The 26,980-nt window shown below is 45.9% G+C and overlaps 1 protein-coding gene across 5 annotated transcripts in view; it reads left to right on the forward strand.

Moving 5' to 3' along the window:
* MYT1L (myelin transcription factor 1 like) overlaps positions 1-26,980 on the forward strand; it is a 425,635-nt gene that overhangs the window by 250,418 nt on the left and 148,237 nt on the right. For 4 of the 5 annotated variants that reach the window (XM_069495366.1, XM_069495367.1, XM_069495363.1 and 1 more), the window contains exon 5: positions 23,402-23,558. The gene's annotated coding sequence lies outside the window, so the exon portion shown is untranslated. Of the gene's footprint in view, positions 1-23,399; positions 23,559-26,980 lie in introns of those variants that run through there. The other variant, XM_069495364.1, reaches the window with a different exon arrangement.

The raw sequence follows: 26,980 nt of genomic DNA on the forward strand, positions 1-26,980 counted from the left end.
TCTTAAAAGTACAGTCTACATATTTTGGGTATATATTGTCTTCTTTTGCAGGTATTGCCCTTTTGAGTTCCATGTGGCAAATAAATTAAGTGCACATTTGTGTGTGTGTGTGTGTATATAATAAAGGTATGAACAGCAAGAAATAAATTTAATTTTAAGAGCAAGGGGCTTGTGTATAAAACACACACAAAAAAACCCCCAGATATTTGCTTCCATTAGATTAACATGTTCTTAATACTTACAGGAGAAACAGGCACTTACTTATATAAAAATAACAAATTAAATCCTTGGAGGTGCAACACTTTGAAGAATCTAAAGGAAATAAAAATGCAGTCTCTGCCCCAAACACCTACTGTTCACACGCAGGGAGAACTGTGCACATGGCAGCCTTTCTGTCCCGTTGGATGGGACAAGTTCCATTCAGCACCTATCAGGTGACGGTGGGCCTTGTTCCCCAGGTGGAAAGATACTTTAAAAATTTTAATAGCCAACCCCAAGGCGGACTTCGGCGTGTCAGTGTGTAGAGCAGGTTCCTTTCGTTCATCCCCCGTCTCATCCCCTCGGCGCCTAGGAAGCCCCACAGCCGCGCGGCTGGGAAGTGCGTTCACCAGACACAGCGCCTGGCCTCATGTGACACGCGGAAGCAAGTTGGGCTCGTGTTTGTGGTGAGAGCACCAGGGACGTGGAGGGATGTCAGGTGACCCCTCAGCTCCAGCTCCGCCGCCCCCTCAGCCAGGTCTGCTGCTGCGCTTGCGAGAGACTAGTCATCAGTGAGGTAGAAACGGTAGGCACAGACTTAACGGTCTTAGGATGATTGCTTTGTGCTTTAGAATGAGGCATTATTCTCAAATAAGTCAAATGCAACACAATTTTCCGAAAGCAGCAAAGAAATATTGGGCAACTTTTATTTATGTAAGACCCAATGTCTCCCAAAATATGTTCTGTAGAACCTTTATCTCAAAAAATGTTAAAATTGATGTTACATAAAAGAAAAAGTACAGTACTCAGTTTTGTTGGAATGTCAGCAAAGGTAAATTTGTTTTCAATGAAGGACTTCGCTGAGCTTCTAAGACTCTATCGTGTGGTGTTAATTTCTAAGATCAGGATAAATGTGTGGTCTTTTATACATCTATTTGACTACGAAAACTATTTTCATGGGACTGTTCTGTGACAGTGATGTATGAAAGGATTTTGGAAAATGCATATAGGAATTCTTGGGAAGTTCTGACTTGTGCTACCTGGTCTTATAATATTCCTGAAAAATCAGTCATAAAGTAAAGCAACTTTCCCAAGAGCACAGCTGTGGCTGTGACGGGGTTGGGTTGGAATCCCAGAATTCTGCCTTCTAGACGCAGGACGCATGTGGCGTGTTGCCGGGAGCACCATGGCCTGACTCAGTTTGGGGCATGATTCAGAGATGAGTGTGGTGGAATCTGCAGCAGCGGAGGAGGAACATCACCATTAATGCAGCCTCCATGATGACCAGAGCACGCAGTGGGCGTGGGCGCGAGAGACGGCGGGGGAAGAAGGAGGTCACTGGTGCTGTCCAGGCTGGCCTGACCTCCCGAAGAGCCTCCGACCTGGCTCTTTCAATGCTCACATTTCATTTAAGCGTGTATACACACACACACATTTTGTGTGCATATACTTTCATGTGTACATATGTTTTTTGTGTGTTTATGTTGTGTATGTAGATATTAATATGTTTTATGTATGTGCATATATGTATGTTTTGTGTGTCTGTTTTGTGTGTATATTTTTATGTGTATATTTGTGTGTATGTTTTGCATGTATGTATGTATGTTGTGTATGTATATTAATGTTTTCGTGTGCATTTATATGTATGTTTTGTATGTATATGTTTTGTGTGTATATATTGGTTTTGTGTATATATGTTTTGTGTGTGTATATATAGTTTGTGTATATATGTTTTGTGTATGGATGTATGTTTTTGTGTGTATATGTGTGTTTTTGTATGTATATACATTTTGTGTGTATATGTGTGTTGTGCGTGTACATATGTTTTGTGTGTGTATACATTGTTATATATATACACAAGCCATACAAGGGTCATGGTCTAATTTCTGTCCCCTGTCAAAATTAAGTCCTAACTGAATAGAACAAAACAGAAATCTGCAGTTCATTAAATTGGTGTTATTAAGACAGGGAGTTGGCTAATGATAAGTTGCCTTTATACTCAGAATTTCATCTTAGCCAGAATACGTCTTAATCGCTGGGGGGCAGCTCGAGAGTAAGAGTGTTGTCATCACTGCCAGGTTAGGAACATGGTACCACAGCCAAAAGTGCATGTTAAAAAATCCCACCGCTGTAGCACATGCCTTATCAATATTTGTATTTATTTTCTGCCAATATTTGTCTATGTCCATTCATTGTGTTTTTATTGTAATCATACATACTTAAAATTGTGCAACCTAGTATTTCTTTCCCAAATTATATCACAAGTGCTTAATCACTGCTACCAGGCCTTCGTAATTACTTGTTTGGGTAGGGTAGAAAGACTTGTGTTTATTGGGCACTGGTTGCATGTTGCGTGTTTTGTGTATTATCCCATTTAACTTACCCAGCAACCTCACAGGAAGGCATTACTATCCTCACGTCACTGAGCGGGTGTGGGGCCCAGAGCAGTGGGTCAGTTGGTCCAGGTGCTGGCTGGTGGCCGACCGAGCCCCGTCTCAGGCCGACTCTGTCTGGCAAATCAAAGTCTTCTCACTCACACTGGAAGTGGCTTCCTTATAAATCACAAAGCCTTCCCCATGTCGTTGGGTGTTTAGGCTGTTTTCAACTGTCCGTTCTCCTGAATAATTTTGCAAACCGACAAGGTAGAGAGAGATTCATCCACGTCAGGTGAGCTCAGAGCCTGCTGGTCTCACCTGTGCAGTGGGAAGCCGGGCACGTGTTCTCCAGGGTGGCTTTCGGCACCATGTCCTGGGAGTCTGAATAAAACAGCGGCCCACCCCTCTCCAGTGCGACGACGCAGGCTCTGTGTAAAGCCCTGGGCACCCTGGCCAGCCTGCCTGCACCCCACTGTCTTTCAGGGGAGACAGCACAGGTGTTGGTGGGCCTTTGCACTCAATCATCAGCAAGATTTTAATATCATGTCCTTTAAATTGTAACTTAAGCAGGTAGATGCTTTTTAATTGCCGTCTGTGTAGTGAAATCCTTACTAAAAAAGTTCAGGTCTGCTTTGATTAGCCGTGCCCTGGGTAACGCCATGGCTGAGGCCGGCAGGGAACCCAGACACATAGGTGCGAGTGATGGTTGATCCTGGGTGGCTTTGTGTTTTCGTATGATCTAAATAAATACAGATGTGTGCGCTCAAACACACAGATTTCCTCTTTATACTTCCCCTTTTCCTATCCAGCAAGACAGCTTCTTTCTGCCTCTTGATTCAAAGTATTATTTTTGTCTTTCATTGTCTTTTAAATCCTTGCTCTCACGTATGCCCCCCATTTCCACAAAAGTGGCCTCACCCCCTGGCAGCCCCAGGGCGCCGCGCTGGAGAAGGGTGCCGGGTCAGAGCGCCGCTCTGGAGAAGGGTGCCAGGTCAGAGCGCCGCGCTGGAGAAGGGTGCCGGGCCAGAGCGCCGCGCTGGAGAAGGGTGCCGGGCCAGAGCGCCACGCTGGAGAAGGGTGCTGGTGCCAGGCCAGAGCGCCGCGCTGGAGAAGGGTGCTGGTGCCAGGCCAGAGCGCCGTGCTGGAGAAGGGTGCCGGGCCAGAGCGCCGCGCTGGAGAAGGGTGCCGGGCCAGAGCGCCGCGCTGGAGAAGGGTGCTGGTGCCGGGTCAGAGCGCCGCGCTGGAGAAGGGTGCTGGTGCCAGGCCAGAGCGCCGTGCTGGAGAAGGGTGCTGGTGCCAGGCCAGAGCGCCACGCTGGAGAAGGGTGCTGGTGCCAGGCCAGAGCGCCACACTGGAGAAGGGTGCCAGGCCAGAGCGCCACGCTGGAGAAGGGTGCCGGGCTAGAGCGCCGCGCTGGAGAAGGGTGCTGGTGCCAGGCCAGAGCGCCGTGCTGGGGAAGAGCACTAGATTCCCGTTTGCTCTACAGGCTCCTCTATCTTTGGGAGTTGCCCGGGTCCGGCATCATTTAGGAAAGCAATGCTGTGGTATCCGTGCCACCTCTGGAGGTAGGGTGCCACCTGCTTCCCCATCCTAAATCCCCAATGAGCTCTGCTTTGGGGGCTTGGAAGGTGGAAGGAGGAATTTCTCTGCTCACAGGTCCGAGTTCTCAGATGCACCTCCCTGGCCAACCCCCTGAGAGAGGCACACGCCGTCCCTCTCCACCCGTTTCTCTGCCTGGGTGGTGTTCCCGGCAGCTCTGCCCGACACACGGCGTGTCCGCGCGTCCCCGTCTCCCCTGCCCCGACGCACGGCGTGTCCGCGCGTCCCCGTCTCCCCGGCCCCGACGCACGGCGTGTCCGCGCGTCCCCGTCTCCCCGGCCCCGACGCACGGCGTGTCCGCGCGTCCCCGTCTCCCCGGCCCCGACGCACGGCGTGTCCGCGCGTCCCCGTCTCCCCGGCCCCGACGCACGGCGTGTCCGCGCGTCCCCGTCTCCCCGGCCACGACGCACGGCGTGTCCGCGCGTCCCCGTCTCCCCTGCCCCGACGCACGGCGTGTCCGCGCGTCCCCGTCTCCCCGGCCCCGACGCACGGCGTGTCCGCGCGTCCCCGTCTCCCCTGCCCCGACGCACGGCGTGTCTGCGCGTCCCCGTCTCCCCGGCCCCGACGCACGGCGTGTCCGCGCGTCCCTGTCTCCCCTGCCCCCGTCTCCCCTGCCCCGACGCACGGCGTGTCCGCGCGTCCCCGTCTCCCCTGCCCCGACGCACGGCGTGTCCGCGCGTCCCCGTCTCCCCGGCCCCGACGCACGGCGTGTCCGCGCGTCCCTGTCTCCCCTGCCCCCGTCTCCCCTGCCCCGACGCACGGCGTGTCCGCGCGTCCCCGTCTCCCCTGCCCCGACGCACGGCGTGTCCGCGCGTCCCTGTCTTCCCTGCCCCGACGCACGGCGTGTCCGCGCGTCCCTGTCTCCCCTGCCTAGACCCTGAGCTCCTGGAGAGCAGCCCTGTCTCGTCACAGCTGTGTCCCAACACCTAATCACTGAGTGAATCAAGGTGCTTAATCTTTACTAGGCTTTGGCTGAACCAAAATAAATGTAATTTTCTTTCTAAGTTGACATTTCGTCAAAGGAAACAGTTGATGGTGCGTGTCCTTCCGGGTTATCAGCTCCTCGCCCGGTTTCGGCGCGGCCTCCTTCCGCTCTGTTGTCCTGGGATGGCGGGTGCCTCATGACTCCGGAGTCAGCCGCGTCTGTGGGGGTGACCCCATCGGGCTGCTTGCTGACGTCTGACTTGCGTGGTTACGTGACACGCACAAAACAGGCGGGGGGCCACGCCACAGCTTGTGGAAGGGAGTGAATGAGTGAGAACTCAAGACAGAAGCCGGCCTGGAGCCCCGGGCACAGCTGGCTGGGGAGCTCTCCCCCCCCCCCCCACCCTCAAACGCTCCTCCGCCCCTTGTTGCAACGTGTTTCTCTAAAGCGGTTGTGAAGCCAGGGCACCTGTGTGTCTCTTGAGTATGGACAGAATGTGATAATTAATACGATGTTTTGCACACTCACCATTTTATCAGGTGGTCTGGTGTGGCCTTTGCCCGGGTGGTATCAATATAGTCCTGTTATGATCCCATTTTACAGCCGAGAAGGTGCCGGCTCCCAGGTGGCCTAACTTTCCAGGGGCCCTGCTGCTGGAGGAGCCACCCATCCTCCCCCAGCCACGGTTTCCTTCCAGAACAACAACCTGCACGAACCTGGACTTCTGGTGAGGCTCTAAGGAGGCGATGCTGTTCGCGAACTGCGTCCTGAGTAGACAAGTGCCAGCCCAGCTGGGTCACTTGTGTTCTGAATTGGGGTCAACGGCATCATCCTAAAACATGATTTTGATTTTAAGCCTGTGTCACCCCAAGGCACTCATATCTCTTTGTACGTGAGAGGAGAGAACAAGTCCAAATTTCTTAATTCGGTGTTCACAAACCTTGCAGCACTCTGAGCCACCAAAGCCTTCCTCTCCAGCACCTTCCCCTGCTGGCCCCCGCCCAGGCTCCTCCTCAGGAGGGTCCCAGGCCAGTGTGGACTCACTGACAGGCCTCGCAGTTGTCCTCTGAGCTACATGCGTCTTCCCCACTTTCCTTCCTGAGCTTCCTTGACCTCCAGGCCCTGGGTGAGCACCCAGGTTGTGACTCAGAGTGAGACAGGGCAGCTGTCCTGGACACCCAGGCACAGATGTCCGCGTTCCTGTGAGCCGATGAGTGCGCTGAGAGGAAGGGAGGGCAAAGACCCCCGGCCTCTGGTCCACGCTGCCTCCCACCCACTCCTTTGCCTCCGAGTCCGCCATGCACACTTTCCTCCGAGGGGACTGGCCTTCCGGGCCCCATGGCAGCGAAGGGTGACTGTCGTGTTTGCCAGAGCTCGGGCTTGCTGCGAGAACCTGGAGACCGTCCACAGAAGGTGGCTCACAAGTACAGGGCTGATTACTAAGGCTCTGAATCCCCACTCTGCCACTAGACAGAGGCAGCTGAGCCCCCCGGGCTGCTGGGGAGAACAGGATTCCTGCACGTTCCACCCCAGAGTGAAAATGAGATAACAGGGTGCACTTTACTTGCTCTCAAATATGTTGATGTCCATTCAAAAGGAGCAATGAGCCTATCTCTTCTTGCTCTGGGTCTTTCTTAGCAGTTAGTTGCTATTTACTAGGCAAATTTGGTGCACAGAAAAAACGCAGCCAAAATCCTGGTCGTACGGACAGCTCCAGGAGGATCAAGTGCTGTGATGCCCGTCCTGCATGCTTCTTAACCACACCTGTCGTCAACGGTTTATGTGGAAATGACCACCCGCGACTAGAAACCAGCCTGCCAGGGGCAGGGGCGGGTCTTTGGCAGGAGCACATACAGAGCACTTTGCAGAAACCGCAGAGCATTTGTGTTGACAGAACTCACTCCCCGTCCTTGCAGCCCAGGCCAGCAGGCCCGCAGCCTGCCCCCAGAGAGTCCCAGCCCTGCAAAACACCCACACAGCTGACACCTGCTCCACAGCCAAGGTTACCGCCAAACCAGGATTGCGGCAGAGGCGGTCTTTGTCTGAGCGCCTCTTGCTTCTTCGATGGCCAGGAGACCCAGGCTCCAGGCCCAGCTTTGGCTCAGAGACCTGTGAGCTTAGGGGCAACATGCCACGCTCTGGGCCCCGGGGCCAGGCAGGCAGAGGTGGTCTCCAGCGTGTCTGTCGGCAGTGGGCAGAGACGCTGTCCCCTGCAGCTGCTGCTGAGACCAGACGGGCTGGGACTGAAGACTCCAGAGAGTGATTCAGGGAAGCCTAACGCCGGGATCCAGGGAGAGCGAAGCCTGAGCACCAAGGGACACGGCAGGCGTGGGGCTGCTCCGGGGCTCTGGGAGCTTGGGCTGGTTCCTGCCTCCTGAGTATTCCTTGGGGTGTCTCTTGGATATTTCTAACAGCTTTATTGAGATATAATTCATATATCCCCCGCGTCCTCACCGCACTTGGCACGTCTGAGTTTTTGCTCCTGGCTGTCTCGGTGGGTATGAAGTGGTCCCTGCACTGTGGTTTTGATTTCCATTTCTCTAACGACTAACGATGTTGATTGTCTTTTCATGGGCTTATTGGGTTTTAGCATGTCTTCTTTGGAGAAGTGTCTATTCAGACCTTTTGACATTTTTAATCGAGTAGTTTTCCTCTCATAGAGTTCCAGGATTCTTTACATGTTCTGGATAGAAAGATCTTAGCATATGGTGTGTGACCACCCCCTCTCCTTCGGTAGGTCATTGTTTCACTTATTTGATGGTGTAATTGTAGCACAAAAGTTTTGGGGTTTTTTATTTTGATACAGTCTGATTCATCTATTTTTTCTTCTGTTGCTCATACTTTTGTGGTCATATCTAAGAATTTTTCGTCAAATCTAAGATTATGACCATTTAATCCCCTAGTTCCTCCTGAGTTTTATAGTTTTAGTTCTTACATTTGGGTCTTTGATCCATTTTGAGTTTATTTTTGTATATGTGACACGGGGGTCCAAAGTCATGTGTTTGCATGGGGATGTCTGGTTGTCTAAAAAGACCATCCTTTTCTTTTTGAAGGGCCCTGGCACTCTCGTGAAGAGTCAGCTGAAAATAGATGCAGGGGTTTACTTCTGGACCATCGATGCTACCCCACTGATGTGTGGGCCTGTGCTTACACGTTTCCATTCTGTCTTGATTAATGTTGCTTGGGAGTAAGTTTGGAAATTGGGTAGTGTGAGTTCTCCTACTTTGTTTGTATGGTGTTAGCTGTGGGTGTGTCTCCTGAATCTCAAAGGTCACAAAGCTAATTAATAGATGAGCAGGGATTTAGTCCTTGCTCCTTTTATGACACCACATTCTTCAAAGGGTGACCGAGCTATCGCTGGGTAGGTGCAGCAGTGGGGAATGCACCCAGAAGACACCAAGGCTTGCCCCAGGATAATGAATTTATGGGCATGATGGCCAGAGCCCAGCACAGTGGCACACCTCCAGGGTGCCTTTTACCCTAACAGGTGAACCCAGGGCACATCTAACTGCCGCCACGACATTGCTTTTTCATAGCCAGAAGAACTTACCCAACGGAAAGGCAGACTTCAGACTCCCTAACTTATAACTTCTTGGATCCCTCTAAGCAGCTCGTTCCACCCTCTGAATGTTTTCCCCGTAGACCTGAAGAGTCATCTGGGGAAATGTTTCTTGATTTCCTGCTGCCTGTACTTCTCAGCTGCTACACCTTCCATGCACAAAAGCAGCTATAACGGTAAGAGAAATAGGAAAATGCACTCAGGAGTCCTGCAAGAATGGCCACTTCTTTGGTGTATTCTCCATTTTATCCTATAGATACTCAAATGTGAAAGCAGAGTTTTTGCACAGCCTCAGAATACACTTTAAAATGCAGTGGGAGACTGGTTTAATATATGCAAATCAATCAATATGTTACAACACATTAACGGAATGAATGATAAAAACTACTTGATCATCTCAATTGATGCAGAAACATCCCTTCTTGAGAAAAACTCCTATTAGTTTAGGCATAGAAGGAAAGTTCATCACAATAAATACCATTTATGAAAAACCCACAGCCAATCTCATAATCAACAGGAAGCAACTGAAAGCTTTGCCACTAAGAGTGTATATAAGGCAGGGGATGCCCACACTGACCACTACTGTTCAACAAAGTAACAAAGTATGACAAGTACTAGCAAGGGCAGTCAGCAATAAAAAAAGAAATAAAAGCCATCAAAATAAGACAGGAAAAAATAAAAGTACCCATATTTGCAGATGACATGATCCTATATGTAGTAAACCCCAAAGATTTCACCAAAAAAACCTGTTAGAATTAATAAATGAATTTAGTAAAGTTGCAGAATACAAAATCAACATACAAAATCAATGGCATTTCTATACACAAATATTGACCTAGCTGAAAAGAAATCAATAAAACAACTCCATTTATGATAGCATCACAAAAAAATAAAATACCTAGGAGTAAGTTTAACCAAGGAGGTGAAATAGTTATACACTAAAAACTGTAAAACATTGATGAAAGAAATTGAGGAAGACATAAACAAATAGAAAGATATTCCATGTTCATGGATGGGAAGAATTAATATTGTTCAAATATTCATGCTACCCAACATGATATACATTTTTACACAGTCCCTATCAAAATGAAACTGGACGTTACCTCATACGCAAAAATCAACTCAACTCACTGTAAGCAGCTCGTTCCATCCTTCTGAATGTTTCCCCGTTGACCTGAAGAGTCATATGTGGAAATACCTTGACACTTGAAATCATAAACCTCCTAGAAGAGAACACAAGAGAAAAGCTCTTTGACATTGGCCTTGGCCATGATTTTTTAGATATCACACCAAAAGCTCAGGCTACAAAAACCAAAATAAATGAATAAGACTACATTAAACTAAAAAGTGTTCTGCACAGCAAAGGAAACAATAACAAAATGAAAAGGTGACCTACAGACTAGGAAAATATAATTGCAAACCACATATATGTTAAGGGATTAATGTTTAAAATTTATATAGAAGTCTTATAACTCTATAGCAGAAAAAAAAATATCCTGGTTTAGAAATGGGCAAAGAACCTGAACAGAGATTTCTCCAACGAAGAAATAAAAATGGCCAACAGGTATATGAACAGGTGCTCAATGTCACTAATCATAAGGGAAAGTCAAATTAAAACCGCATGAGATATCACCTCACACCTTTAAGGATGGCCAAGATGAGAAAGACAAGAGGTAGCGTTGGTGAGGGCCAGGAAGGAAAGGGAATCCAGTGCGCTGTTGGTGGGATGTGGATTGGTGCAGTCATCACGCAAAACAGTATGGAGGTTCCTAAAGAAATTAAAAACAGAACTACCATATGAGCCAGAACTTCCTCTTTTGTTTTCACTGTGTACCCAAAAGAGACGGAATTCAGTGTCTTGTAGAGTCATCCGCACTCCAGTGTTCATTGTAGCATTATTCACAAAAGCCAAGATAGAAAACAACCTAGATATCCATTGACAGACAGATGGATAGAGAAAATGTGGTGTGTTTACAAACATACATATGTAAGGAAATATTATTTGGCCTTAAAAAAGAATGAGATCCTGCCAATGGCCACAACATGGATGGAGCTGGAGGACATTATGCTAAGCAAAATGTGCTTTATGCTAAGCCAAACACAGAGGAAAAAATATTGCGTGATCTCACTTATATGTGGAATATTAAAAAAAAAAACTCAGATACACAGAGAGAATGAAACAGTGGCTACCACGGGACAGGGTTAGGGGAGATGTATTTCAAAGGATACAAAACAGAAGATAGTATGATAAATAAGCCTAGAGATCTAATGTGCAACATGAGGACTAAAGTTAATAAAATTATAGTGTATTAGGGATTTGATTAAATAAGTAGATTTTAGCTGCTCTTGTTAGAAAAAAGTAACTATGTGAGATGAGAGATATGTTAATCTGCTTCACTATAGTAACCGTTTCGCTATCCATATGTATCCCAAAATAATATGTTGTAAACCTCAAATATACACAATAAGATTTGTTTAAAAAACAAAGCAATGCAGAAACTGACCAGTAAGCAGACTGTTACGATGCCGCGTACTGATGTGCTTCCTGTCAGAAGTATGACCGTGAACAGGCGGGACAGAACGAAGGTGTGAATGACAGGAGTGAGTGACCGATGCAGCCCGTCCTGTGACGTGAAAGGAGGCACAAGGTGCTGTGGGGAAACGGGGTGCCGTTTAGGCCAGTGCTTCTCCCAGAGGACCACGAGGGGCTGAATCAGGAGAGACCCAGGATCCAGGCAGAGGGGAGGATGCAGGCGGTTGGCCCCAAGATGCGGCTGGCAGGTGGGAGCAGGGGGGGGTGGCCCCTGAACACCTGTGGGCGCCACGCCAGGGCGCGGTTTGTCTTGTGTCAGCAGCAGGAAGGCGATGCAGCCACAAGGCTGCGGAGACAGGGCAGGGAAGGAGTGGGGCGCCCACACCAGGCCCCCGCGGGCATCCCGGGAAGTAGCAGCGAGTCCCGGGCCACGGTCACATGGTGGGAATGAAGTGGAAGAGGGGGAAGGAAAGGAGGAAATGGACTGAGAGGGAGGACGGTGCCACCGAGAAACAGCGCATAGGACGGGCAGGTGGGCGGCCCGGGGATCGTTACCGCCACCACCGCCGAGGGGAGCGCAGAGGCCAGGTTCGCATGGGTATTTAGTGTCTCCCTTCTCCCTGCTGGGTTTTAAAAGTGGCTTATCAGAAATGTCTAACTGGGAAAGCCCAACGGCGTTTCATACTAAGTGTGAGGCTGAGCTGAAAGACGTAGCCCAGAGGTACAGATGTGAGGGTTCAGCTGTCCCTGTGCAGATCGTGTCTGGACACAAAGCAGAGCCAGCGGGAAACAGGTCAGGGACTCGGGACAGGGCTGCATTTTGGAGCCGCGGGGAGCTTCATCTGGGGTAACGTGGGAGTGTAGGCTGATTGATTAGAGTCTGCTGCAGTCAGCGGAGACCTGGGCATCTCACGGGCACCCTGGAGCTCGACGGGAGGCCAGCGTTTACCAGGGCACCAAGCTGCAGGCCAGCCAGTGCAGGCGGTATACATGGAAAGGGACTATGGAATTTTATTCTTTCTGAAACTGTGAGATGCAAGTTTAATATATGAGACCTAAACTTTTGTACCCCCATAATATGCTGAAATAAAAAAAAATCCATGCTAAATTTGGCTAAAATAAATGAAAATAAATAAATAAAAATAAAACTGTGAGATACAAAACTGTACTTTACAACTAGCATCTTAAATGATTTTTCACCATCTTCTTATCAGTATCGTAACTGGTGATGATGTGCTGGGCCGCACGGGTTGAGTGGCGTGAGAACAGGGCAAGTCCCATGGTCGGGTGACCCTGAAGCAGCCACACCTCCACTGGCTTACTCCAGCCGTGGGGTCACAGTTAATCAGTAAGCTGTGGTATCACTTTGGCAGTTGAGACCGATATCAAAAAAAGGAATAAAATGGAAACTATTAGAATAATTGTTGTTTCATGAAATGTTTGTTTCCACTATAGTGGTAAATTTCTCTATATTATATATAATATATGCATCACGGATCAAGATGTCAAATTTGTTTCTATGGATTACGGCCAACAAACTTGAAAACTAGCCCAGTGCCACACAGAAAGAAGGCAGACAAGGCCTCTGAGCAAGGCGACCTGGAGGCAACAGGACCCCGTTCAAGAAAGAAGAGCTCACACTCAGGACTGGGGCGCTGAGAGAAATGCAGCTCCCGTAGCCGGGCCAGGGGGTGCCACGTACCCTGCCCAGCAGAGGAGCTCGGGGGTCCTCACATTACCCCCTACTTCGTTCTGAGACTGCACCACCTCAGGGCACCCGAGCCTCGTTTCCTGACTTACTGGCAAACCTTGCAAGTCCAGTCAAGTCACCTAATCCCTTTCCACCTTCTGTTCAACCTCTGCAAAATGAGTGGTAACCCCCATTTCATAAAGGTGTTATGCAAACAGAGACAGTGGTCACTGTTCTCACATCCAACCCATCCTGCACAGAGGCACTTGCATGCATTTCTTCCTTCCTTCAGTTGATGCAAAGTAATTGAGGTTTCAGCATTGTGGAAATTTGCTGTTTGATATTGGAGTACATTCTTTTTTTATAATTATTATTATTTCAGCATATGGTAGGGGTACAAAAGTTTAGGTTATGTATATTGCCCTTGCCCCCCCAACCCCCCCCCCAGTCAGAGCTTCAGACGTGTCCACCCCCTAGATGGTGCGCATCACACTCACTATGTATGTATACACCCATCCCCTCCCCTCTATCTGCCTGACACCCGATCAATGTTATTCCTGAATGTGCTCTTAGGTGATGATCAGGGAAACCAATCTGATGGTGAGCACATGTGGAGCTTATTTTTCCATTCTTGGGATACTTCACTTAGTAGAATGGGTTCCAACTCTATCCAGGAGAACATAAGAGATTCTATATTCCCATTATTTCTTATAGCTGAGTAATACTCCATGGCATACATATACCACATTTTATTAATCCACTCATGTATTGATGGGCACTTGGGTTGTTTCCACATCTTTACAATTGTGAATTGTGCTGCTATAAACATTTGGGTGCAGATGTCTTTTTTATAGAATGTCTTTTGTTCTTTTGGGTAGATGCCCAATAATGGGATTGAGGGATCAAATGGTAGGTCTACTTGTATCTGTTTAAGGTATCTCCATATTTCTTTCCACAGAGGTTGCACTAGTTTGCAGTCCCACCAGCAGTATATGAGTGTTCCTGTCTCTCTGCATCCACACCAACATTTATTGTTATGGGACTTTTTGATAAAGGCCATTCTCACTGGAGTTAAGTGATATCTCATTGTGGTTTTGATTTGCATTTCCCTGATGATTAGAGTTGTTGAGCATTTTTTCATATGTTTGTTGGCCATACTTTTGTCTTCTTTTGAAAAATTTCTGTTCATGTCCTTTGCCCACTTTTTGATAGGGTTGTTTGATTTTTTCTTGCTGATTTTCCTGAGTTCTAAATAGATTCTAGTTATCAGTCCTTTATCGGATGTGTAGCATGTGAAAATTTTTTCTCATTCTGTAGGTTGTCTATTTACTCTTGTGACAGTTTCTTTGGCTGTGCAGAAGCTTTTTAATTTAATCAGGTCCCATTTATTTATTTTTGTTGTTGCTGTGATTGCCTTAGGGGTCTTCCTCATAAATTTTTTGCCTAGGCCAATGTCTATAAGAGTCTTTCCCACATTTTCTTCTAGAATTCTAATAGTTTCACACCTAAGGTTTAAGTCTGTTATCCACCATGATTTGATTTTTATGAGAGGTGAAAGGTGTGGGTCCTGTTTCAGTCTTCTACATGTGGCTATCCAGTTTTCCCAGCACCAGTTATTGAATAAGGATTCTTTTCCCCAAAGTATGTTTTTATCTGCTTTTTCAAAGATTAGATTGTTATATGAGGATGGTTCTATATCTGGATTCTTGATTCTGTTCCACTGGTCTGTGTCCCTGATCTTGTGCCAATACCAAGCTGTTTTAATAACCACAGCCTTGTAGTATAGTTTTAAGTCTGGTAAATTAATACCTCCCATTTTGTTCTTATTGCCTAAAATTGCTTTTGCTAAACAGGGTCTTCTCTGGTTCCACACAAAGCGTAAAATTATTTTTTCTATATCTGTGAAAAATGATGTTGGTAATTTAGTAGAGATTGCATTGAATCTGTAGATCACTTTGGGTAGTATAGACATTTTAACAATGTTGATTCTTCTGATCCACGAGCATGGTATGGTTTTCCACCTGTTTACGTGCTCTGCGATTTCCTCCCTCAGTGTTTCGTAGTTCTCCCTGTAGAGGACTTTTACTGGGACTTCAACACCCCTCTGACAGCACAGGACAGATCCTCCAAACAGAAAATAAACAAAGAAATAATGGACTTAAACAGAATGCTAGAACAAATGGGGCCTGACTGACATTTACAGGGCATTCTACCCAAAATCCACTGAATATATGTTCTTCTCATCAGCTCACAGGACATTGTCTAAGATTGACCATATCCTAGGACACAAAGCATGTCTTAAAAAAATTTTTAAAAATAGAAATTATACTGTGCATCTTCTCAGATCACAGTGGAATAAAAGTAGAAATCAACCCTAACAGAAATTCTCATTTCTACTCAAAGTCGTGGAAGCTAAAAAAACTTCTCCTGAACGATCATTTCATAAATGAGGAAATCTAGACAGAAATCAAAAGATTCTTTGAACTAAATGACAAAGGAGACACAAGTTATCAAAATCTGTGGGACACAGCTGAAGCAGTCCTGAAAGGAAAGTTTATTTCCATAAATGCTTATATCAAAAAGACAGAAAATTTATAAATAGACAACCTAATGAATAGACTCAAAGAGCTGGAGAAAGAGGAACAGACTGACCCCAAACCCAGCAGAAGGAATGAAATTAATAAGGTCAAATCAGAACTAAATGAAATGGACAACAGGAAAACTATACAGGAGATTAATAAAACCAAAAGTTGGCTCTTTGAAAAGATAAACAAAATCGACGTGCCTTTGGCTAGACTAACTAAGACCAGAAAAGAAAAATCTCTAAGAACCTCCATCAGGAACATGAAAGGAGAAATTACAACTGATGCCACAGAGATACAAGATATCATCTATGAATTCTACGAAAAACTTTATGCACACAAATTGGAAAATGTAGAGGAAATGAAAAAAATTTTTTTTTTTTTTTTTTTTGAGACAGAGTCTCACTTTGTTGCCCAGGCTAGAGTGAGTGCCGTGGCGTCAGCCTGGCTCACAGCAACCTCAAACTCCTGAGCTCAAGGGATCCTCCTGTCTCAGCCTCCCGAGTAGTTGGGACTACAGGCATGCACCACCATGCCCGGCTAATTTTTTCTATATATATTTTTAGCTGTCCATATAATTTCTTTCTATTTTTAGTAGAGATGGGGTCTCGCTCTTGCTCAGGCTGGTCTCGAACTCCTGAGCTCAAACGATCCGCCCACCTCGGCCTCCCAGAGTGCTAGGATTACAGGCGTGAGCCACCGCGCCCGGCCGGAAATGAAAAAATTTTTAGGAACACACAACCTCCCTAGCATCAACCAGGAAGAAATAGAATTCCTGAACAGACCAATATCAAGAACTGAAATCAAAACAGCAATAAAAAACTTCCCCAAAAAGAAAAGCCCAGGACCAGATGGTTTCACACCCGAATTTTACCACACCTACAAAGAAGAACTGGTGCCTATCCTACAGAAGTTATTCCACAACATCGAGAAATACGGAATCCTCCCCAACACATTTTATGAAGCCAACATAACTCTAATACCAAAACTAGGAAAGGACGCAACAAAAACAGAAAACTACGGACCAATATCACTTATGAACATAGATGCAAAAATTCTCAATAAAATCCCAGCAAATCGAATCCAGGTGCTTATCAAGAAAATAATCCATCACGACCAAGTGGGCTTCATCCCAGAGATGCAGGGATGGTTCAACATACTCAATCTATAAATGTAATACACCACATAAATAGAAGCAAAAACAAAGACCATATGATCCCCTCAATAGATGCAGAAAAAGCATTTGGAGTACATTCTTAAGTGTGCTTATGTTATAAAACATTTTAATGCATGTTTCTCGCTTTATTTATTTATTTATTTATTGTTTGCTAAAGACTTATTACTTGCTGTTTATTTTATATTTATTTTAGATGATGGAAATTATGTTAGACAAAAAGTAAATTTGAGTGATTTTCTTATTGGAGTTTAAAATGGATTGTAAAGCAGCGGAGACAACTCACAACATCAACATCACATTTGGCCCAGGAACAGCTAACGAAGGAATGTACAGTGTGGTGGTAGCTCAAGAAGTTTTGCAAAGGAGACAAGAGCCTTGAAGATGAGGAGCACAGTGGCCAGCCATTGGAAGTTGACAATGACCAATTCAGAGTAATCATCAAGCTGATCCTCTTACAACTATACAAAAAGTTGCTGAAGAACTCAAGGTCAACCATTCTATGATAGTTTGGTATTTGAAGCAAATTGGAAAGGTGAAAAAGCTGGATAAGTGGGTGCCTCATGAACTGACCAAAAATAAAAAAAAAAAATTGTCATTTTGAAGTGTTGTCTTCTCTTCTTGTATGCTACAACAGCAAACCATTTCTCGATTGGATTGTGACATGCAATGAAAAGTGTATTTGATATGACAACCAGCGATGACCAGCTCAGTGGTTGGACTGAGAAGAAGTTCCAAAGCACTACCCAAAGCCATATTTGTACCAAAACCAGGCCATGGTCGCTATTTGGTGGTCTGCTGCCAGTCTGATCCACTACAGCTTGCTGAATCCTGGCGAAACCATTACATCTGAGAAGTACGCCCAGCAAATCGATGAGATGCACCGAACATTGCAACTCCTGCATCTGGCATCAGTCAACAGAAAGGGCCCAATTCTTCTCCATGACAATGCTCTACTGCACGTGGCACAACCAACACTTCAAAAGTTGAACGAATTGGGCTACGAAGTTTTGCCTCATCTGACATATTCACCTGACCTCTGGCCAACCCACTACCATGTCTTCAAGTGTCTTGACAACTTTTTGCATGGAAAACACTTCCACAACCAGCAGGATGCAGAAAATGCTTTCCAAGAGTTTGTCAAATCCTAAAGCATGGATTTTTGCACTATAGAAATAAACAAACTTACTTCTCATTGGCAAAAATGTGTTGATTGTAATGGTTCCTATTTTGATTAATAAAGATATGTTTGAGCCTAGTTATAATAATTTAAAATTCATGGTCCCTAAACCACAATTACTTTTTGCATCAACCTACATTATTGCTCAAATGTTTACATATTCTGACCCTTGTGTGAGATATTAATCACCCAGTGGTGAGACATGATCTCTAACATCTTATAAAGACAAATAATCAGCAAAATAAATGCAAATGTATAACTGTGACATGAGCTAATTTTGGAAATTAAAATAAGATTCTTGAAATTTTAAAATGCAATTGAAGAAATGAAAGATAAATTTGAGAAAACCTTCCAGAACATAGAGAAGAAAGACAAAGATATGAAAGAAAAAAAATGAAAACTAAAATCAATGGAAGATAAATTTAGAGAATACAAATCCATTTAGTTGAAATTTTTAAAAAAAGCAAAGAAAATAATAAAGAGGTAGAAATTATAAGAGAAGGGAGAAAGTTCTCACAGACTATGGGTTCTATGGCTGCACTGAATGCTAAACAGTAAAAATGAAAAAATAAAAAAGATTCACACACCTGACATGTAAAACTCATAGAACTCCAGAAAACCAGGAGGAAGAGAAGGTCCTGAGAGCTGTTTAGAGAGAAAACCCATGTTTCCAAGGAAAATGGGAATGAGACTGGCCTCAGCAATGGAGTAGAATTGTACAGTTATACATACGTTATAGAGTAACAGTAGTGCCTTCCAGTCTTGGTTAAGACCATTTTCTACTTAGCAGAATATGTTAGCTTATTAAGTAGGAAATGTCCGATTTCCTTAAATACTAAGTTTTACAATTCACATCTCTGACATTTCACATCTCTGACATGTCACTCAGACACTTCTTGTTTTATGTTTATTGTGAATATACATCCATATTCTTTCAAACACATGGTTTGGCTTGTGATTCTTTCAAAATTTTTTAGAGCAATTTTTGTGGAACCATGAATAAGTCAAAAATTCATGTTATTTTCGAATATGAGTTCCATCGTGGAACCAGTGCAGCTCAGACAACTTGAGATACCAACAAAGTGTCAGGGAAGGATGTAGCTTATGATCGCACAATGCATCTATGGTTTAAGAAGTTCCATTCTGGTGATTTTGCACTTGAAAATGAGCCACACGGATGACCTGAGACCAAGGTGCATAATGATGAGCTGAAAGCTGTAGGGGAAGCAAATCCATCTCAACCTACATGTGAATTAGCAGCAAGTTTTGACATTACTATTCCAACAATATTTTACCGTTTGAAAGAAATGGGCAAGATAAATTTTATCATTTGAAAGAAATGGGCTAGATAGATGGGTGAAGTATGAATTAAAGGAGCATCAGAACAGAAATTATCTCCTAAGCTTGCCTCTCTTTGCTGTCATGACATAAATGTGAACCATCTCTATACTACATTGTGACTTGTGATGAAAAATGGATTCTTTTTGACAATTGCAAGCATTTGGCACAATGGTTGGATAAAGATGAAGTGCCAAAACACAGTCCAAAACTGAATATTCATCAAAAAAGCTAATGGTGTCTGGTGGTCTAGCACTGGTATTGTCCACTACAGCTTCATGAAACCTGGTCACCTGATTATAGCTGGTGTCTACTGTAGCCAGTCAGACAAAATGATGAGGATGCTTGCGATTAAGCAGCCAAGATGGGTCAATAGAGACCAACCAATCCTCTTGCAAGACAACGCTCGACCACATGTCACACAAACAATGCTGCTCAAACTACAGAGGCTGGGCTTGGAAACTCTTTGTCATCCACTCTATTCACCAGACCTTGCACCAACTGACTCCCACTTCTTCCAGGCTTTGGACCACTTCTTGCAAGGAAAAATATTCAATTCTCAACAAGCTGTGGAAAAGGCCTTTGGCGATTTCACGGCCACTCGCTCTCCAGATGTCTTCGCTGTTGGCATGAACAAGCTACTGTCAAGATGAGAAAACTGTGTCCATAGGTGCATACTTTGATTAGATTTTGCTGCTTCCTGTTTGAGATGTAATAAACTACACTTTTGATTCGAAATTGGACATTTCATATTTAATGACCTAATGCGAATACAACAAACCAGGCTGCACAACACTCACTTTCAGTCCTCATTCTGAAAAAAATGCCTGGGGCTTTGTGTCTGCACAACAGAGAAGAAAATCCAGGCAAGAAGATGTTGTGGGCTACTAAAACCAGGGAACTCCCAAGGAATCCAAAATAAACAACACCCTGCCCTCAAGTCACTTGGGGTCGGCCCTAGGGTCCAGCAGAGGAGGCGCAGGCACAGCCCTCAGACGTGGGGGCTTTCCACCGCCACGGGACCTGCCCGGCACAGGGCATGGACGCCAATTCCTTGGGGACGTCTCTCCTTGTCCTCTCCAGCTCTGGGTATGAACACTCGTGAATGCGTATTTTTCAAAATCGGGTGAACAGACATAGTCAGGTCTGAGACCTTGCTTTCCTGAAATAAATTTCTGAGGGAATTTCTGTCACTGACTTTAAATTTTTTTAAAGAAATAACCTAGGAACCAAGAAAGAGCAACTCTGTTAGGGTCTCAGTCCCAGCTGCACAGGGACCTCAGCCCTGTGGTGGCTGCAGAGGTCCGGGGACACTCAGGGGCCCGTGTCTGCCCGGGCAGGGAGGTGCTCGGCCCCATGAGCTGTCGCGCCTGCTCTGTTCTGGAGTCGCACGCAGCCGCCCTCTGGTTAAAACAAGGTGCGCGGGCAGATTTCGGGCAGAGAATCTGCTCCTTCTCATCATTGTTCCCTATTCTTCTGCTTGTTCTCCTGAGCGTTGTCTAACATAGTTGTACTATTAATAAAACCCACAAATGAATACGCTCTGTATGACAACTTTAATAAATAGGAGCCTCAAATCCAACTTAATTTATTCTATGAATATGAGTTGTACCATAATGAATAGTTTGCTTGTCACTTATTAATACATAATTTAATTGTTTCACTTTTTAAATATTATGAGCTATTTATATATGTGTTTCTTGAAAATATTACTAAAATTCAGTTGAATATCAGCTGATTGCAAAAATGCTTCCTTTTATAAAAATAGTTTTATAAAAGGATTTACTAAAAAAAGCAAACATACTAAATATGTTGCAGCATTAAAAAGGACATGCTGTCAATGTATTAACTTGTTTTAAATTTTTATTTTATAGATTATGATATGTCTTTATCATTTATTGATTTTGGGGGGCAAATTTAATGATGGCCATGGAATTTCTATTTTGCCCAAACATACATTTTTGTATTCTTTCTTTCTGTTCTTTCATACTTTCCATATTTCTTTACACCCAAAACAAATTACTTTTTCTACATATTTATGATCGTAACTCTGTTGATCCTAACTTCTCTCTATTCTTGCTTTTAAACTTTCTTTGAATTTACGTGGTAGTATCTTATCTATCTTGTCATATATTGAGTTACTCACATCTAGCGGAGTGCCAAAGAGTCAACCCTCGATAAATGTTGGTTGAGTTAACTGGTGCATTTGTATCTAGGGAGCCAGAGTTTTCTGTGTGTAACTTCTTCTGCTTGTTGACATCATCGCATGTATAAATGAGAAACTGAAAATCAGATATATTATGTATATTAATAAATTGGTATATAGTGATCAGAATATCACTGCCTACTACCACTTATTGAGCACTTAATGATAAGCTAGACACTTTTGATATATTATCTAATTTAGGCATTGAAAATTCTAGAAAATTAATGCTCATTAAACAACATGCTCAAGTCATGACATAGTTAAGTGGTAGTCCTATAATAACCCAGTTCTCTCTGACTTCAAATTATTTCACCATTGAACATTTTCCTTGTTGGTTGAGTCACTTTAATAACATCATCTGATCAATTAGAATCAGCATCCTCCTTCAAAGGCCCAGAAACATGTTCTTATTCTTTTTTATATTTTCTTTCTTTCTTTTCTTCTTTTTTTTTTTCCCCCCAGCAAAGTCATATTAACCAACCTCTAGGTAAGGCATGTAAGAGCCAAAGACAACAAAAGATCTCTACTCTGCGGTCACTGGCAGTTCGGAGGATTGCGCCAAAAGACAAAGGGTTCGTGGTGATGTTTAAGAGAAATTGTCGTATCCAAAGGATGGGATAGGGAGAAGGGCTTTTTTTAAAAACTGCAAAGTAGAAAAGGAAAAAGACAAATCTGGTATAACACCTTTCTCTTTCAGGGGACTTAAGATTTTTAATCTTCTGTGGTCTAAATCATTATGTTCTTTCAAGACATACATGTTCAAATACTTATTAACTATCTGTGTGGATGAAATTATTCATTGGGGACGATTAAATACAGGAAGAATGATTTAAGGCTCAGTCCCTAATGGTCCACAGAAGTGGACAAGATGTGTTCCTTTCCAGGTCAAAGGAAGGAATTGCTGAGTTCTGGAGAAATGGCTCTATAATGACTCACTGTGTTTCTTAATTAACTCAACTATCTGGCCCCCTGTTGGTCAAATGAGGGACCCCCAAGAAAGCCGTGGTAGCACTTCAGTGTTGGTTATGAGCCAAGCTGGGTTGCTGAAGTGCCCGTGTTATTTTACGTTATAAGTTCCTGAGGGCACCGATGCCGGGCATCCCCAGCCTCTCCTTTCCCTTGACCTGCTGAGTTTTAAAATATCCGCACCATTTTTAGTCCTATTGAACATGAGAGCAAGAAGCACAGGATCCTCCGGGAAGAGTGAACGTTCTGAGTAAGTACCGTGCAAACTGTTTGGGGACATCAGTACCACCCAAGGCTCCTCTGGGACCACGTGGCAGGACTCGCCGTCCTGCCCAAATCTCAGCCATTTAGGCCCCTCCTGCGAATGAGTCTGAGCAGGCTGCTGCGTTGCCAGGAGCACTAGATTCGCCACCAAGACATTTTGGTTTCATGATTCTCCCTCTGACTGCAAAGCTTTGAGCCAATATTTCTCGCTCTCTGAGCATCAGTTTTTTCGTTCATAATATTAGCATAAAATGTGATTGATGGCTAAATGCCCTAATAGGTAAGAAAGTGTTTTGTGACGTCTTCTAGCTCTGCAAACTTTAAGGAGGCCAGCCTAGGCCTATAGCCCTGAAGTCCCTGCGGAAGTCACAGAATAAATAAGAGTCACAGTGTGAATTCTGGTTTGGAACTACCCTGTGTTGCTGCTGTGTAGGCGTTTCTATCCGGGATCTAGGAGGCCGGTCCACGTAAGGCTGCTTGGAGGGTGACTGGCCCTCGGAACCCAGAACTCACACCCCCTGGGCGGAGCAGGTGTCTCGCAGCCCCAGGGCTGATGGAGCTGGCAGGGAACAAGACTCCCCAGATGGGCGTGTTCCAGACAGGATGCCGGGCAGGACTGGAGGGACCCTTTCTCAGAGTCAGAGGGCAGGCCTCAGCGAGGAGGGTACGCTGGAAGGGGACGCACTGCCGTGGATGCGCAAGAGCACACGTGGTCCCTGGAAGAGGCCAGGAGCCAAAGTGTCCTATTTACGTTTCTTCTTAGTGTGTTAATGAATCAGCAGGTGCTTTATATTGCTTTTCATGTTTTGCAGATGGAGAAATCAAGGCACAGAGAAATTAAGTGACTTTGCCACAGTCACAAGCTGGGGAGGACCAGGATTAGGACTTAGCGAGAGCCCCTGACGCTGGGCCTGCGTCCTCCCAGGAGTCACGCTGCCTCCGTCCTCAGGAGAGAAGATTCCCTGCAAGGTAAACGGCGACCTCGTCTCCACTGCTGGCTGTGTGCCCTGTGCGCGTGCTGGGTGTCCGTCCCAGACCACATTGTCCGCAGGCTGCTTCCCTGTGCGGCCTCATCCTCTGCCTCCAACCTTTCCCATCCAGTTCTTCTTCGACGCCCTTGCTCCAGTCTTTGCCTTCTCTTTTTCTCCTCTGTCACCTCTTTCTCCGATGGCCAGATTGCCCATAGCCTGGGATTTAAAAAAAAGAGAGACAGAAGGAAGCTGTGCCCTCCCTCCTTCAGCCCTTCACTTTCCCGTCCTTTCAGGCCGCCTCTGGCAGGGCACAGCGGGCTGGCCGCCCCGCCTTCCTCCGGGGCCTCCTGTCAGTGAGCACCGACCGGCCGCGTCAGGGGTGGGAGCATCTAAGCGTCCGGTAGTCCCACCTCCCGTCACCTACGGACGGAGCCTCTGCCTGGGCCCCACACAGGACACTGTCACCTGTGCCTGGCCACCCAGGGACGGTCAGCATAAGGCCACCAACACGCTTCATTCAGTCTCTCCCTCCAAAAGCTCGTGGTCAGAGCCCGATGCGCCTTCTTTTTCCCCTCCACCCCTTCTAGAACTTTCTCATCTCTTCTGTCACATGCGGTTTCTTTAGGTTATCCCCTGATCATGTAGGACACTCTTCTACCAATGCATTTTTCTTCCGTTCCTGCCCCCAAAAGCTCCTTGAAGTGAGGGTGTGTCTCACCTGTGCGTGCTGCTCTCAGGGGGCAGGATGCCCCTGGCTGTGAGAGATGTCGGTGCCGCCAGCGTGGCCACCCTGATTGCTGCCACCCAGGGCAGGAGTGGCCACCGTGCAGCGCAGGGCTGGCCGTGTCCCCTCACAGGTGCGAGTCTTTGCAGTGCACACAGTGCTCCCGTGTGCCAGAGCACGCCACCGTCTGACCTTCACCCTGGGCACCTGGAGAAACATCCTGCTCACGGTGTCTGTGTGGGTGATAAAGTCGAGGCCTAGAAGGCAAAGAGCCACAGTGTGTGGAAAAAAATAAGCGACCTGCATTTGCTTAACTTCCATGCCAAGCCCCTCTCCCTAAAATTCACATGTCCCACATTCACGTGTTAAAAATGTAAAAATTTTTGAAGCATTTTCATTGCTGTAAATTTTCTGCACATTAGTGTGTTTCCTCTCCCTGAACACTAGCACGTGCCACGGGTCACACGTTCTACCACTCGCAGACTTCTCTAACTTCTCTGTTCCTCGTGCTTTTAGCATTTTCATCCTCCTAAAAAGTAAATACAACAATTTTGAAAAAACAAGTGGATTTAAAATATATATCTATAAACTAGAAAATCACTGTGGTAATTTCAAATACCTATATAAATGGGTAGTTCTATTAATTATCTATGGCAAATCATATTTGAATGTTTAATTTTAATGTCTCACCACTTTATCAAAATTTAAATTAGGAAGAAGATAAAAATGCTGAATATAGACCAGATATAGCCTCAGAGTCTTACAGATCATCTCATGAATACAAAAATTATTTATTACTTTTTGTTAAATACAATTGTTTAGTCACATTTATGGTTTTTATGCTATCAAAAAAATGCGTTCAGTCTCTATTTTCCACTTCTGCCTTCACGGCACATGCAGCAGGGACAGGTGCTGATTGGACAGGCAGCCCGCTGGCGGCCGGCGGCCGGTGGCCCCTGAGCACAGCGCCGGGCAAAGCCTGCTGAGGGCGCAGGGAGTGACAGGAGGTCACGGGCAGGCCATGGGGGACTGGCCCTGCAAATGACTGATTATTGCCTACTATTTTTACTTAACTAAGGGGAAAAAAATACCACCAGCAAAGTCAAAAACAAACAAACAAACAAAAAAACACAAACAGAAACCAATAGCTGGAGAGAAATACTTGCCACAGATAAGATGGACAAAGGGGTTAACACCTCAATATGCAGAGAGCTGTTACAAATGGAAGTGAAAACTTCAAAAAGAAAGAAGGTAAGTGGGCAAAGGATATGGGCAGGAATTACACAGGAGAGGAAATGCAGAGGCCAACATGAGGAGAGGCTTGGCCTCCTCAGTGGTCAGGGAAAGAGAAATTGAAGCAATGATGCAATACATTATTTCACTCAACAAAAGCAAAAGACTTAATAAGATCTATTGGTGACCAGCACTTTGAGAAATGGATATGATCATATTTCACTAAAAAATGCATGGTCTTTCCCTTTTTATCAATAAAGTGACAATACCTTTCTAGAAAACTCTATCTTGCAAATATATATAAAATATATGTGACAATTTTTATAATTTATTTTTATAGTGGAGTAAAATAAATAAATGAAATAAAACAAGCTAAATGTTCGTTAGTAGGGGAACTTCGGGGGTGGTTGGATAAAGTATAGGGGACGGATAATGGATGGATACTGGGCAGCCACTCAAAAACTGAGTTCAGTTCACAGACACTGGCCTGGCGAGAGACTGAGACTTTGTTTGCTAAGGGGAAATAGCAAGTCAGGGAAGTTTTGCACAGCGGAGGCTGATTTTGTAAACAGGAAGCATACAAAGGGGAAATCGCTCTATTTGTTCATCACATTGTGGAGCAGAGCGAATGCTGGTGCGGAAGGTGGCGAGGAGACATCTGGCCGCTGCCTCATCCCGGCTTCAGTGATGCTGGTGGCTGCGCGTCGCCCTTTGGCTCTTGGGTTGCCGACACGACGGAGCCGGGCAGGGGAGCAGGCATTGTCTGTCGTCACGGAGAGCCAGTCCATTCCGTGGTGGGAAGGGAGCGCGTGTCCCAGCCGGCGCGTCCCGGTCCGCAGGGAGCGCACCGAGGGCGGAGCCGGTGGGGACACGGCAGCCCTCGGTCCCAGCCCTCGGTCCTAGGAGGCCAAGGCCTGAGCCAGCGTGGAGTCCCGGGAGGGGGGAGGAAACCGCAAGGAAAAAGGACAGCCACCAAAAGCGGAATGTGATAAGTCATTTGGTCGGGAAAAAGAGAAACGAAGTCAGTCAAATATGATTTTAAGGCTTCAGAAGGGAAGAGCACTCGTTCCATTCATTCGGGACACAGCCAGTGAGGCTGACGCGGGGCCATCACGAGACCCTCCTCACGAGATGGCAGGAGGGGAGCGAAACCTTCCCGCCACAGCGCAGGGGGACGTCGGGGGCAGCTTGCAGAGCGCCCGGCGGGGCGGGGAGGCCCTCGCTGCTCTGCTGCGGACGGCGACGCTCCAGAGGTGGCCAGGTGTGTTCAGGGAGGGGCTGGGACGCAGGTGGCCAGGTGTGTTCAGGGAGGGGCTGGGACACAGGTGGCCAGGTGTGTTCAGGGAGGGGCTGGGACGCAGGTGCTGGCGTGTGCCCACTGTCACAGCGCGGGAGAGACGGAAGTGTCCTCTGAGAGGCCAGAGGACCTGGGGTCCAGGCCTGAGGCCAGACAGTGATTTTGG

Source organism: Eulemur rufifrons, chromosome 19 (assembly GCF_041146395.1).
Source record: "Eulemur rufifrons isolate Redbay chromosome 19, OSU_ERuf_1, whole genome shotgun sequence".
Lineage (NCBI taxonomy): Eukaryota > Metazoa > Chordata > Mammalia > Primates > Lemuridae > Eulemur > Eulemur rufifrons.